This window comes from Dendrobates tinctorius, unplaced genomic scaffold, assembly GCF_039654945.1.
Source record: "Dendrobates tinctorius isolate UK_male_01 unplaced genomic scaffold, ASM3965494v1 ptg000130l, whole genome shotgun sequence".
In the NCBI taxonomy this organism is placed as follows: Eukaryota; Metazoa; Chordata; class Amphibia; order Anura; family Dendrobatidae; genus Dendrobates; species Dendrobates tinctorius.
Genome location: NW_027361798.1, coordinates 5,019,003 through 5,032,275, shown reverse-complemented (window position 1 = coordinate 5,032,275; position 13,273 = coordinate 5,019,003). Strand labels below are relative to the sequence as shown.

General features: G+C 49.7%; 1 protein-coding gene and 1 long non-coding RNA gene across 2 annotated transcripts in view; one reads left to right on the top strand and one right to left on the bottom strand.

Annotated features, from left to right (window-relative positions):
• Positions 1 to 13,273, bottom strand: part of LOC141047950 (uncharacterized) — a 79,344-nt gene that overhangs the window by 32,950 nt on the left and 33,121 nt on the right. The window lies entirely within an intron of this gene.
• The window catches only part of EPPK1 (epiplakin 1), a 70,350-nt gene continuing 59,558 nt past the window's right edge, over positions 2,482 to 13,273 (top strand). Inside the window, exon 1 of the mRNA XM_073543326.1 lies at positions 2,482 to 2,562. The gene's annotated coding sequence lies outside the window, so the exon portion shown is untranslated. The remainder of the gene's footprint in view (positions 2,563 to 13,273) is intronic.

Here is a 13,273-nt window from a genome sequence, read left to right as displayed (position 1 = left end):
TATATATATGGGGGGGTGTATATATATATATGGGGGGTGTATATATATATGGGGGGTGTATATATATATGGGGGTGTATATGTATATATATAGGGGGTGTATATATATATATGGGGGTGTATATATATATATATATAGGGGGTGTATATATATGGGGGGTGTATATATATATAGGGGGTGTATATATATATGGGGGGGTGTATATATATATATATATGGGGGGTGTATATATATGGGGGGGTGTATATATATATGGGGGTGTATATATATATATGGGGGGTGTATATATATATGGGGGGGTGTATATATATGGGGGGGTGTATATATATATGGGGGGTGTATATATATGGGGGGGTGTATATATATATGGGGGTGTATATATATATATGGGGGGTGTATATATATGGGGGGGTGTATATATATATGGGGGTGTATATATATATGGGGGGTGTATATATATATATGGGGGGGTGTATATATATGGGGGGTGTATATATATATATGGGGGGTGTATATATATATGGGGGGGTGTATATATATATGGGGGGTGTATATATATATGGGGGGGTGTATATATATATAGGGGGTGTATATATATATATATATATGGGGGGTGTATATATATGGGGGGTGTATATATATATGGGGGTGTATATATATATGGGGGGGTGTATATATATATAGGGGGTGTATATATATATGGGGGGTGTATATATATGGGGGGTGTATATATATAGGGGGTGTATATATATATATGGGGGGTGTATATATATATGGGGGGGTGTATATATATATGGGGGGGTGTATATATATATAGGGGGTGTATATATATATATGGGGGGTGTATATATATATGGGGGGGTGTATATATATATGGGGGGTGTATATATATATGGGGGGGTGTATATATATATGGGGGGTGTATATATATGGGGGGGTGTATATATATATGGGGGTGTATATATATATGGGGGGTGTATATATATGGGGGGTGTATATATATATGGGGGTGTATATATATGGGGGGTGTATATATATATGGGGGGTGTATATATATGGGGGTGTATATATATATGGGGGGTGTATATATATATGGGGGGGTGTATATATATATGGGGGGTGTATATATATATGGGGGGTGTATATATATATGGGGGGTGTATATATATATAGGGGGTGTATATATATATGGGGGGGTGTATATATATGGGGGGTGTATATATATATGGGGGGGTGTATATATATATAGGGGGTGTATATATATATATGGGGGGTGTATATATATATGGGGGGTGTATATATATATGGGGGGTGTATATATATATGGGGGGGTGTATATATATATGGGGGGTGTATATATATATATATATATGGGGGGTGTATATATATATGGGGGGTGTATATATATATGGGGGGGTGTATATATATGGGGGGTGTATATATATATGGGGGGTGTATATATATATAGGGGGTGTATATATATATATATATATGGGGGGTGTATATATATGGGGGGTGTGTATATATATGGGGGGGTGTATATATATGGGGGGTGTATATATATATGGGGGGTGTATATATATGGGGGGTGTATATATATGGGGGGTGTATATATATATGGGGGGGTGTATATATATGGGGGGGTGTATATATATATGGGGGTGTATATATATATGGGGGGGTGTATATATATATGGGGGGTGTATATATATATATATATGGGGGGTGTATATATATGGGGGGTGTATATATATGGGGGGTGTATATATATATGGGGGGTGTATATATATATGGGGGGGTGTATATATATATGGGGGGTGTATATATATATATGGGGGGGTGTATATATATGGGGGGTGTATATATATATATGGGGGGTGTATATATATATATGGGGGGGTGTATATATATATGGGGGGTGTATATATATATATGGGGGTGTATATATATATGGGGGTGTATATATATATGGGGGGTGTATATATATATATGGGGGGTGTATATATATATGGGGGGTGTATATATATATGGGGGGGTGTATATATATATGGGGGGGTGTATATATATGGGGGGTGTATATATATATGGGGGGTGTATATATATATATGGGGGGGTGTATATATATGGGGGGTGTATATATATGGGGGGGTGTATATATATATGGGGGGGGCTGTGAGCTCTGGGCGCAGTGCAGGCTCTCAGCAGACATTAACCCCTTCCTCCCCAGCCCTCGGTGGCTCCGCTCGCTCCCCCTGTCCTGGGCAGTGTGTGGGGAGCGCGTTGTATACGGGGCCCCTGAATTAACCCTTCCCGATGATTCCATTGTGTGTTAACCTGTTCATGGCCGGAGTGTTAACCCTCTCCTGACCTTCTGAGCGCGGAATGTGACAGAGGCGCCTCTTGTCCCCGGAGCTGACAGTCCATGAGGAGCAGCGCCCCCTGCTGACTGCAGCGGCTCCTGGGCGTGTCTCACCTGGCGGGGGCGGGGTCTGCTGAGCGCCGGTATATAATGTGCGGGCCGCGGAGAAGGACACAGCGCGGAGGAGACGAGACTGACGGCAGGTGAGCGGCTGAGGCACAGCACTGAGATACACCGCTGACAGGGGCTGAGATACACCGCTGACAGGGGCTGAGATACACCGCTGACAGGGGCTGAGATACACCGCTGACAGGGGCTGAGATACACCGCTGACAGGGGCTGAGATACACCGCTGACAGGGGCTGAGATACACCGCTGACAGGAGCTGAGATACACCGCTGACAGGGGCTGAGATACACCGCTGACAGGGGCTGAGATACACCGCTGACAGGGGCTGAGATACACCGCTGACAGGAGCTGAGATACACCGCTGACAGGGGCTGAGATACACCGCTGACAGGGGCTGAGATACACCGCTGACAGGGGCTGAGATACACCGCTGACAGGGGCTGAGATACACCGCTGACAGGGGCTGAGATACACCGCTGACAGGGGCTGAGATACACCGCTGACAGGGGCTGAGATACACCGCTGACAGGGGCTGAGATACACCGCTGACAGGGGCTGAGATACACCGCTGACAGGGGCTGAGATACACCGCTGACAGGAGATGAGATACACCGCTGACAGGAGATGAGATACATCGCTGAGATACACCGCTGACAGGGGCTGAGGTACACCGCTGACAGGGGCTGAGGTACACCGCTGACAGGAGCTGAGGTACACCGCTGACAGGGGCTGAGGTACACCGCTGACAGGAGCTGAGATACACCGCTGACAGGGGCTGAGATACACCGCTGACAGGGGCTGAGATACACCGCTGACAGGGGCTGAGATACACCGCTGACAGGGGCTGAGATACACCACTGACAGGGGCTGAGATACACCGCTGACAGGGGCTGAGATACACCGCTGACAGGGGCTGAGATACACCGCTGACAGGGGCTGAGATACACCGCTGACAGGAGCTGAGATACACCGCTGACAGGGGCTGAGATACACCGCTGACAGGGGCTGAGATACACCGCTGACAGGGGCTGAGATACACCGCTGACAGGAGATGAGATACACCGCTGACAGGAGATGAGATACATCGCTGAGATACACCGCTGACAGGGGCTGAGGTACACCGCTGACAGGGGCTGAGGTACACCGCTGACAGGAGCTGAGGTACACCGCTGACAGGGGCTGAGGTACACCGCTGACAGGAGCTGAGATACATCGCTGACAGGGGCTGAGGTACACCGCTGACAGGAGCTGAGATACATCGCTGACAGGAGCTGAGATACACCGCTGACAGGAGCTGAGATACATCGCTGAGATACACCGCTGAAAGGGGCTGAGGTACACCGCTGACAGGAGCTGAGGTACACCGCTGACAGGGGCTGAGGTACACCGCTGACAGGAGCTGAGATACATCGCTGACAGGAGCTGAGATACACCGCTGACAGGAGCTGAGATACATCGCTGAGATACACCGCTGACAGGGGCTGAGGTACACCGCTGACAGGGGCTGAGGTACACCGCTGACAGGGGCTGAGGTACACCGCTGACAGGAGCTGAGGTACACCGCTGACAGGAGCTGAGGTACACCGCTGACACAGGGGCTGAGGTACACCGCTGACACAGGGGCTGAGGTACACCGCTGACACAGGGGCTGAGGTACACCGCTGACACAGGGGCTGAGGTACACCGCTGACACAGGGGCTGAGATACACCGCTGACAGGAGCTGAGGTACACCGCTGAGAGGGGCTGAGGTACACCGCTGAGAGGGGCTGAGGTACACCGCTGAGAGGGGCTGAGGTACACCGCTGAGAGGGGCTGAGGTACACCGCTGAGAGGGGCTGAGGTACACCGCTGAGAGGGGCTGAGGTACACCGCTGAGAGGGGCTGAGGTACACCGCTGAGAGGGGCTGAGATAGACGGCTGACACGGGGGCTGAGGTACACACCGCTGACACTGGGGCTGAGGTACACACCGCTGACACTGGGGCTGAGGTACACACCGCTGACACTGGGGCTGAGGTACACACCGCTGACACTGGGGCTGAGGTACACACCGCTGACACTGGGGCTGAGGTACACACCGCTGACACGGGGGCTGAGGTACACACCGCTGACTGGGCATCGTAGTATCTCACAGGAGCAGTCTTGCATACAGTACTGACAGTACCACACACAAGGGGCTTAGATACAGTACTGACAGTATATCACAGAATGAGGATTAGATACAGTACTGACAGTATCTGATAGGACAGGGCTTAGATACAGTAGTATCAGTACCACTCACAAGGGGCTTAGATGCAGTATATTACAGGACCAGGCTTAGATACAGTACTGACAGTATCTGATAGGACAGGGTTTAGATTCAGTACCACACACAAGGGGCTTAGATACAGTACTGACAGTATATCACAGGACGAGGATTAGATACAGTACTGACAGTATCTGATAGGACAGGGCTTAGATACAGTAGTATCAGTACCACTCACAAGGGGCTTAGATATAGTACTGACAGTATCTGATAGGACAGGGTTTAGATTCAGTACCACACACAAGGGGCTTAGATACAGTACTGACAGTATATCACAGGACGAGGATTAGATACAGTGCTGACAGTATCTCACAGGACGGGGCTTAGATACAGTACTGACAGTATCTCACGGGACGGGGCTTAGATACAGTGCTGACAGTATCTCACAGGATGGGACTTAGATACAGTGGTGTCAGTACGCATCCAGTGTCCGCACACTATAGATGTTGATTTAATGATGAGGGTTGTAGTCCTGTGTGTGTATAACCGGCTCATGAATGTTATCTCTCTGTAATGATCCCATTGGGCACCGGTTTCTGTCTGCCCGGTCCTGATCACAACTGAGGGTTTGCTGCACTGTGTACATTCATGGCCACACTGCGGCTGCCTGTGCACATGGATTTTGCTGGAGATTTCAAATCGTGCAAAAACATAATATAATAATGGTGGGAAAGTGACGGACGTGTCCATTCTCTGACAACAAGCAGAGATCTTCAACACGTGAGGAGCTGAAACAGAAAGTACAGAAAGTAGTGCACCTCGTCCTGAGCAGCGCAAGTCACCGCGCAGTGTGTGCGCGCGGGCCCCGGATAGTTATGAGCTGGCGGCATCTCTGGTGGACTCGCCGTGGCTGATGATGTCTCTGGTGGACTCACCGTGGCTGGCGGCGTCTCTGGTGGATACAGCGTCTCTGGTGGATGCAGTGTCTCTGGTGGAGTCACCGTTGCTGGCGGCGTCTCTGGTGGACTCACTGTGACTGGCGGCGTCTCTGGTGGATGCAATGTCTCTGGTGGACTCACCGTGGCTGGTGGCGTCTCTCTTGGATGCAGTGTCTCTGGTGGACTCACCGTGGCTGGTTTCGTCTCTGGTGGACGCAACGTTTCTGGTGGACTCACCGTGGATGGCGGCGTCTCTGGTGGATGCAGCATTTCTGGTGGACTCACCGTGGCTGGCGGCGTCTCTGGTGGTGCAGTGTCTCTGGTGGACTCACCGTGGCTGGTTTCATCTCTGGTGGATGCAGCGTCTCTGGTGGACTGACCGTGGCTGGTGGCGTCTCTGGTGGATGCAGCATCTCTGGTGGACTCACCGTGGCTGGCGGCGTCTCTGGTGGTGCAGTGTCTCTGGTGGACCTACCGTGGCTGGTTTCATCTCTGGTGGATGCAGCGTCTCTGGTGGACTGACTGTGGCTGTTGGCGTCTCTGGTGGATGCAGCATCTCTGGTGGACTCACCGTGGCTGGCGACGTCTCTGGTGGTGCAGTGTCTCTGGTGGACTCACCGTGGCTGGTTTCATCTCTGGTGGATGCAGCGTCTCTGGTGGACTGACTGTGGCTGTTGGCGTCTCTGGTGGATGCAGCATCTCTGGTGGACTCACCGTGGCTGGCGACGTCTCTGGTGGTGCAGTGTCTCTGGTGGACTCACCGTGGCTGGTTTCATCTCTGGTGGATGCAGCGTCTCTGGTGGACTCACCGTGGCTGGCAGTATCACTGGTGGATGCAGTGTCTCTGGTGGACTCGCTGTGGCTGGTGGCGTCTCTGGTGGTGTCTCTGGTGGATGCAGTGTCTCTGGTGGACTCGCCGTGGCTGGTGGCATCTCTGGTGGGCGCAGCGTCTCTGGTGGACTTGCCGTGGCTGGTGGCATCTCTGGTGGGCGCAGCGTCTCTGGTGGACTCGCCGTGGCTGGTGGCTTCTCTTTTGGATTCACCGTGGCTGGTGGCATCTCTGGTGGGCGCAGCGTCTCTGGCGGACTCGCCGTGGCTGGTGGCTTCTCTGTTGGATTCACCGTGGCTGGTGGCATCCCTGGTGGTCTTTTGTATCACTGGCTGTTTTGCAGGAGACTCCAGAAATCTTCCTGTCTGTCATTTCCAGTGGTCTTGCTGGCGTCTGAAGATTTTGCTGACATTTCAGTGGGTCTAATAAATCAGATCCCGCTCACCCACATTGAAGTAGCCAACCTCCGCTGTATGATAGACCTATCCTGCTCGGTGGTAGCAATGGGGAAGGGTAGGGGGGATCCAGACGGTTTTTGAATAAAAATAGTCAAAAAATTTGTATTAGTAAAACGGAATAAAACCTGGACGATCCCAGTGCAAAAAAAACTCAATGTCAGCGTTTCCTACAGCATTCCGACTGAAGCTTGGTCCTCACTCGTGGGGCAGTTTTTTATGTGTTTTATCCCAAAAAAAAAGTCTGGATATCCGAATCTTGTTCTATTTCCAGTGATTTGCCTGTGCCGGCCGAATCCGGTGGTCTCTGCTGCTACTGCCAGGATTTTCAGAGGACATAGAAGTCACAGCTGCAATCAGTCTTCCTACTGCCAAATCCAGTTGGTCTTGTTGTTCTCCTTGGTTTTCCTATTGTCACATGCTCTCTTATTATCACACACTCTCTCGCTGCAAGTTTCCCTTGGTCTTGCTGTTGTCACCTGTACTCTCTCATTCGTTTCCCTTGGTCTTGCTGTTGTCTCCTGCTCTCTCATTATTCCTCATGCTGTTGTCACCTGCCCTCTCTCATTAGTTTCCCTTGTTCTTGCTGTTGTCACCTGCCCTCTCTCGTTATCACACACTGTCTCACTGCAAGTTTCCCTTGGTGTTGCTGTTGTCACCTGCTCTCTCATTATTCCTCATGCTGTTGTCACCTGCCCTCTCTCATTAGTTTCCCTTGGTCTTGCTGTTGTCTCCTGCTCTCTCTCGTTAGTTCCACCTTGGTCTTGCTGTTGTCACCTGTACTCTCTCTCATTTGTTTCCCTTGGTCTTGCTGTTGTCACCTGCTATCTCATTATTCCTCATGCTGTTGTCAACTGTCCTCTCTCATTAGTTTCCCTTGGTCTTGCTGTTGTCACCTGCTATCTCATTATTCCTCATGCTGTTGTCTCCTGCTCTCTCTCGTTAGTTCCACCTTGGTCTTGCTGTTGTCTCCTGCTCTCTCTCGTTAGTTCCACCTTGGTCTTGCTGTTGTCTCCTGCTCTCTCTCGTTAGTTCCACCTTGGTCTTGCTGTTGTCTCCTGCTCTCTCTCGTTAGTTCCACCTTGGTCTTGCTGTTGTCACCTGCCCTCTCTCATTATCACACACTCTGTCTCGCTGCAAGTTTCCCTTGGTCTTGGTGTTGTCACCTGCTCTCTCTCATTAGTCACCATTGCTCTTGCTGTTACCTGTTCTCTCTTATACACGTGGTCAAAATTGTTGGTACCCCTCGTTTAATGACAGAAAAACCCACAATGGTGACAGAAATAACTTGAATCTGACAAAAGTAATAATAAATCAAAAATCTATGGAAATGAAAGTCAGACATTGCTTTTCCACCATGCTTCCACAGAATTTATAAAAAATAAAACTCATGAAATAGGTCTGGACAGAAATGATGGTCCCTTAACTTAATATTTTGTTGCACAACCTTTTGAGGCAATCAAACGATTCCTGTACCTGTCAGTGAGACTTCTGCTCCTCTCCACAGGTATTTTGGCCACTCCTCAAAACTGCTCCAGTTGTCTCGTGTGTGAAGGTTGCCTTTTCCAGACGGCATGTTTCAGCTCTTTCCAAAGATGATCCATAGGTTTTAGGTCAGGGCTCATAGAAGGCCACTTCAGAATAGTCCAGTGTTTTCCTCTTAGCCATTCTTGGGTGTTTTTAGCTGTGTGTTTTGGTCATTCTCTTCTTGCAAGACCCATGACCTGCGAATGAGACCAAGCTTTCTGACACTGGGCAGCACATTTCTCTCTAGAGTCCCTTTATAGTCTTGAGATTTCATTGTGCCCTGCACAGATTCTAGACACCCTGTGCCAGATGCTGCAAACCAGCCCCAGAACATAACAGAGCCTCCTCCATGTTTCACAGTAGGGACAGGGTTCTTTTCTTGATATGCTTCATTTTTCCATCTGTGAACATAGAGCTGATGTGTCTTGCCAAAAAGTTCCATTTTTGTCTCATCTGTCCATAGGACATTCTCTCAGAAGCTTTGTGGCTTGTCGACATGGAGTTTGACAAATTTCAGTCTGGCTTTTTTATGATTTTTTTACAGCAATGGTGTCCTCCTTGGTCGTCTCCCATGAACTCCACTTTGGCTCATACAATAACGGATGGTGCGATCTGACACTGATGTTCCTGGAGCTTGAAGTTAACCTTCAATCTGTTTAGAAGTTTTTCTGGGCTCTTTCTTGTTAACATTCGTATTATCCGTCTCTTTGATTTGTCATCAGTTTTCCTCCTGCGGCCATGTCCAGGGAGGTTGGCTACAGTCCCATGGAGCTTACATTTCTGAATAATATGTGCAGCTGTAGTCACAGGAACATCGAGCTGCTTGGAGATGGTCTTATGACTTTTACCTGTAACATGTTTGTCTATGATTTTCTTTCTAATCTCCTGAGACAGCTCTTTCCTTCGCTCCCTCTTGTCCATGATGAGTGTGATACACACCATGTCACCACACAGCACGGTGAGGATCTGTAGCCTCTATACAGGCCACTCCCTGACTCCAGGATTGTAGACACCTGGGATGATAATTAGTGGACACACCGCAATGTAACATGTCCCTTTTGTCACATTATTGTCAGGGGCTACCGTCATTTCTGTCCAGGCCGATATTCATGAGTTTTGTTTTTTATAAATTCTGTGGACGCATGGCTGAAAAGCAATGTCTGACTTTCATTGGTTCATTTTCATTGATTTTTGATTTATTATTACTTTTGTCAGATTCAAGTTATTTCTGTCACCATTGTGGGTTTTGCTGTCATTAAACGAGGGGTACCAACAATTTTGACCACGTGTGTATTAGTTCCCCATGCTCTTGCTGTTGTCACCTGCCCTCTCATTAGTTCCTCTTGGTTTTGCTGTTGTCACCTGCTATGTGTCATGTTTGTCCCCTGCCCTGTTTAGTTCCCCTGGTCTCGTTGTTAGCTCCTCTTGTACAGAGCCCCTCACCCTCAGCCCTGCAGGGGTCTTGTCCACTCTCCTGTATTCTGTAATTACGGGCCCCATCATTCAGGTTTGGTCGGAGGCTCAGGACCCCTCCTCTCCAGAGCATTCAGGGGTCTGAATAGTGACTGGAGAGCAGCACAGGAATGCGGACTTGCCCAGACACTGGGCTCCCGGCCCAGCCTGCCAGTCTGGAGTAATTACACAAGACTGCAAATATCTGACAGTCGGCGCTAGTGATGTCACGGCTGACAATTGGAGGGTGGCGACTTCATGGCTGACAGTTGGTGGGCAGCAATGTCATGGCTGACAGTCGGCGCTAGTGATGTCACGGCTGACAATTGGAGGGCGGGCGACGTCATGGCTGACACCTGGCACTAGTGATGTCACAGCTGACACCCGACAAGTGGCAATGTCGCGGCTGGCATCTGGAGGGCGGTGTTGTCGCAGATGACTAACTGGAAAGGAGCAGCATCGTGGAGTCACATGGTCTAATAAGGGCTCATACCTGACTTGTGATAACCAACCAGTAACACATCAGATTGCGCCAGGCCCCCTGTCTTTCGGGGGCCGTGCAGATGAACCATGATTTCACTGACCGCACCTGTGTGACATGAATCGCAGTGTGAACGGTTTCCTCCAGAAATTGGATGAGGCTCCACCAATCCGGTCTATGGGTGTGAGGGGGAAAAAAGAAGCCTGCACCAAGCCGCAGAGTAGTCTGATTGTCCCGGATACTTTGTAAATCAGAAACTAAATGATTGATGGCAGCAGAGTAAAAAGCGACAAGCGAGGGAATCATTGCAGCACTGTGAAACGTTGAACGTGTGCATCCGCCCCAATGGGACCACAAGCTGATGGCTGCACCTTATACCCCTCTATTGTTACAGGGGTGAGCGGAGTTCGACAAGCGTCATCATCATCATCAGGCAACGTTCTGCACAGACCGTCAGTCATCCGGCTCCTGCCTGCAGCATGCGGGTGGTCAGGACACGTCCTCAGGTCGAGCAGGACTGTCCTGTATGACCTCTGGCTGCGGCTCCACTGCTTATTACTGAACATTCCCGAGAACACGTCCAAATCCAAATGTGAGGTTGTGTTCTCTGTTATCAGCCCAATCCAAATCAGGCATGTCCCTGCATTCTGGGCTGGGTCTGATGGCCGGTGTGGTCCCTCGGGGCGATGTGGAAGAACAGCTCGCACAGTGCGGAGGCAGCGAAGGCTGTGAGTCGCGTCTTCCATTATCCATCCACCCGAAATACAGAAAGATGGCGCAAAATGAAAGCGGCACAGTACCACTCCTCCTGTATATATACACTGCACAGTACCACTCCTCCTATGTATATATACACTGCACAGTACCACTCCTCCTATGTATATATACACTGCACAGTACCACTCCTCCTGTGTGTATATATACACTGCACAGTACCACTCCTCCTGTGTGTATATATACACTGCACAGCACCACGCCTCCTGTGTGTATATATACACTGCACAGTACCACTCCTCCTGTGTGTATATATACACTGCACAGTACCACTCCTCCTGTGTGTATATATACACTGCACAGTACCACTCCTCCTGTGTGTATATATACACTGCACAGTACCACTCCTCCTGTGTGTATATATACACTGCACAGTACCACTCCTCCTGTGTGTATATATACACTGCACAGTACCACTCCTCCTGTGTGTATATACACTGCACTACCCCAAAGACCGCAAGATCCTGAGCCGGTATAGACTCAGTGCCCACAGTCTGGCCATCGAATCCAACAGACACAGGCAGAGCTACAAGCCCAGGGAGGAAAGACTGTGCCAACACTGTGACCAGGAGGCCCTGGAGGATGAGACCCACTTCCTGCTACACTGCTCCAAGTACTCAGCAGTGAGGGACACTCACTTCAGGAGACTCTCACATCTCTTCCCGGATTTCACCACCATGAAGGAGGAAGAGAAAACATACATCCTGCTGGGGGAAGAAGAGAGAGCAGTGGAGATAGCAGCGCAATATGTGAGCGAATGCCATAGACTGCGAGAAAGAGAACTCTGATATGCCATGGACTTCTATGGCACCCACCCTGGATATGCCCCAATCCCCCATCCACCTTCCCTATGCCATGGACTTCTATAGCCTCATCCTGGATCTGCCCCCATCCACCTACCCTATGCCATGGACTTCTATAGCCCCATCCTGGATCTGCCCCATCTACCTTTCCTACAGCCCCTTCCCAACATCCCTACAGTCCCTATCCCCTTCTGTACACCTGCTTTGGCAAAACTAATGTATATTTAGTCCTGCCAATAAAGCTTCTTTGAATCTTGAATCTTGAATCACTGCACAGCACCACGCCTCCTGTGTATATATACACTGCACAGTACCACTCCTCCTGCGTATATACACTGCACAGTACCACTCCTCCTGTGTGTATATATGCACTGCACAGTACCACTCCTCCTGTATATATGCACTGCACAGTACCACTCCTCCTGTGTGTATATACACTGCACAGTACCACTCCTCGTGTGTGTGTGTATATATATATATATATATACACACTGCACAGTACCACTGCTCCTGCGTATATACACTGCACAGTACCACTCCTCCTGTGTGTGTATATATACACTGCACAGTACCACTGCTCCTGTGTATATATACACTGCACAGTACCGCTCCTCCTGTGTTTATATATACACTGCACAGTACCGCCCCTCCTGTGTTTATATATACACTGCACAGTACCACCCCTCCTGTGTGTATATATACACTGCACAGTACCGCTCCTCCTGTGTGTATATATACACTTCACAGTACCACACCTCCTGTGTATGTATACACAGGTATGGCTCCATACCTGGAGAAACTCCCGGACCCCAAAGACCGCAAGATCCTGAGCCGGTATAGACTCAGTGCCCACAGTCTGGCCATCGAATCCGGCCGACACAGGCAGAGCTACAAGCCCAGGGAGGAAAGACTGTGCCAACACTGTGACCAGGAGGCCCTGGAGGATGAGACCCACTTCCTGCTACACTGCTCCAAGTACTCAGCAGTGAGGGACACTCACTTCAGGAGACTGTCACAACTCTTCCCGGATTTCACCACCATGAAGGAGGAAGAGAAAACATATATCCTGCTGGGGGAAGAAGAGAGCAGTGGAGATAGCAGCGCAATATGTGAGCGAATGCCATAGACTGCGAGAAAGAGAACTCTGATATGCCATGGACTTCTATGGCACCCACCCTGGATATGCCCCAATCCCCCATCCACCTTCCCTATGCCATGGACTTCTATAGCCTCATCCTGGATCTGCCCCCATCCACCTACCCTATGCCATGGACTTCTATA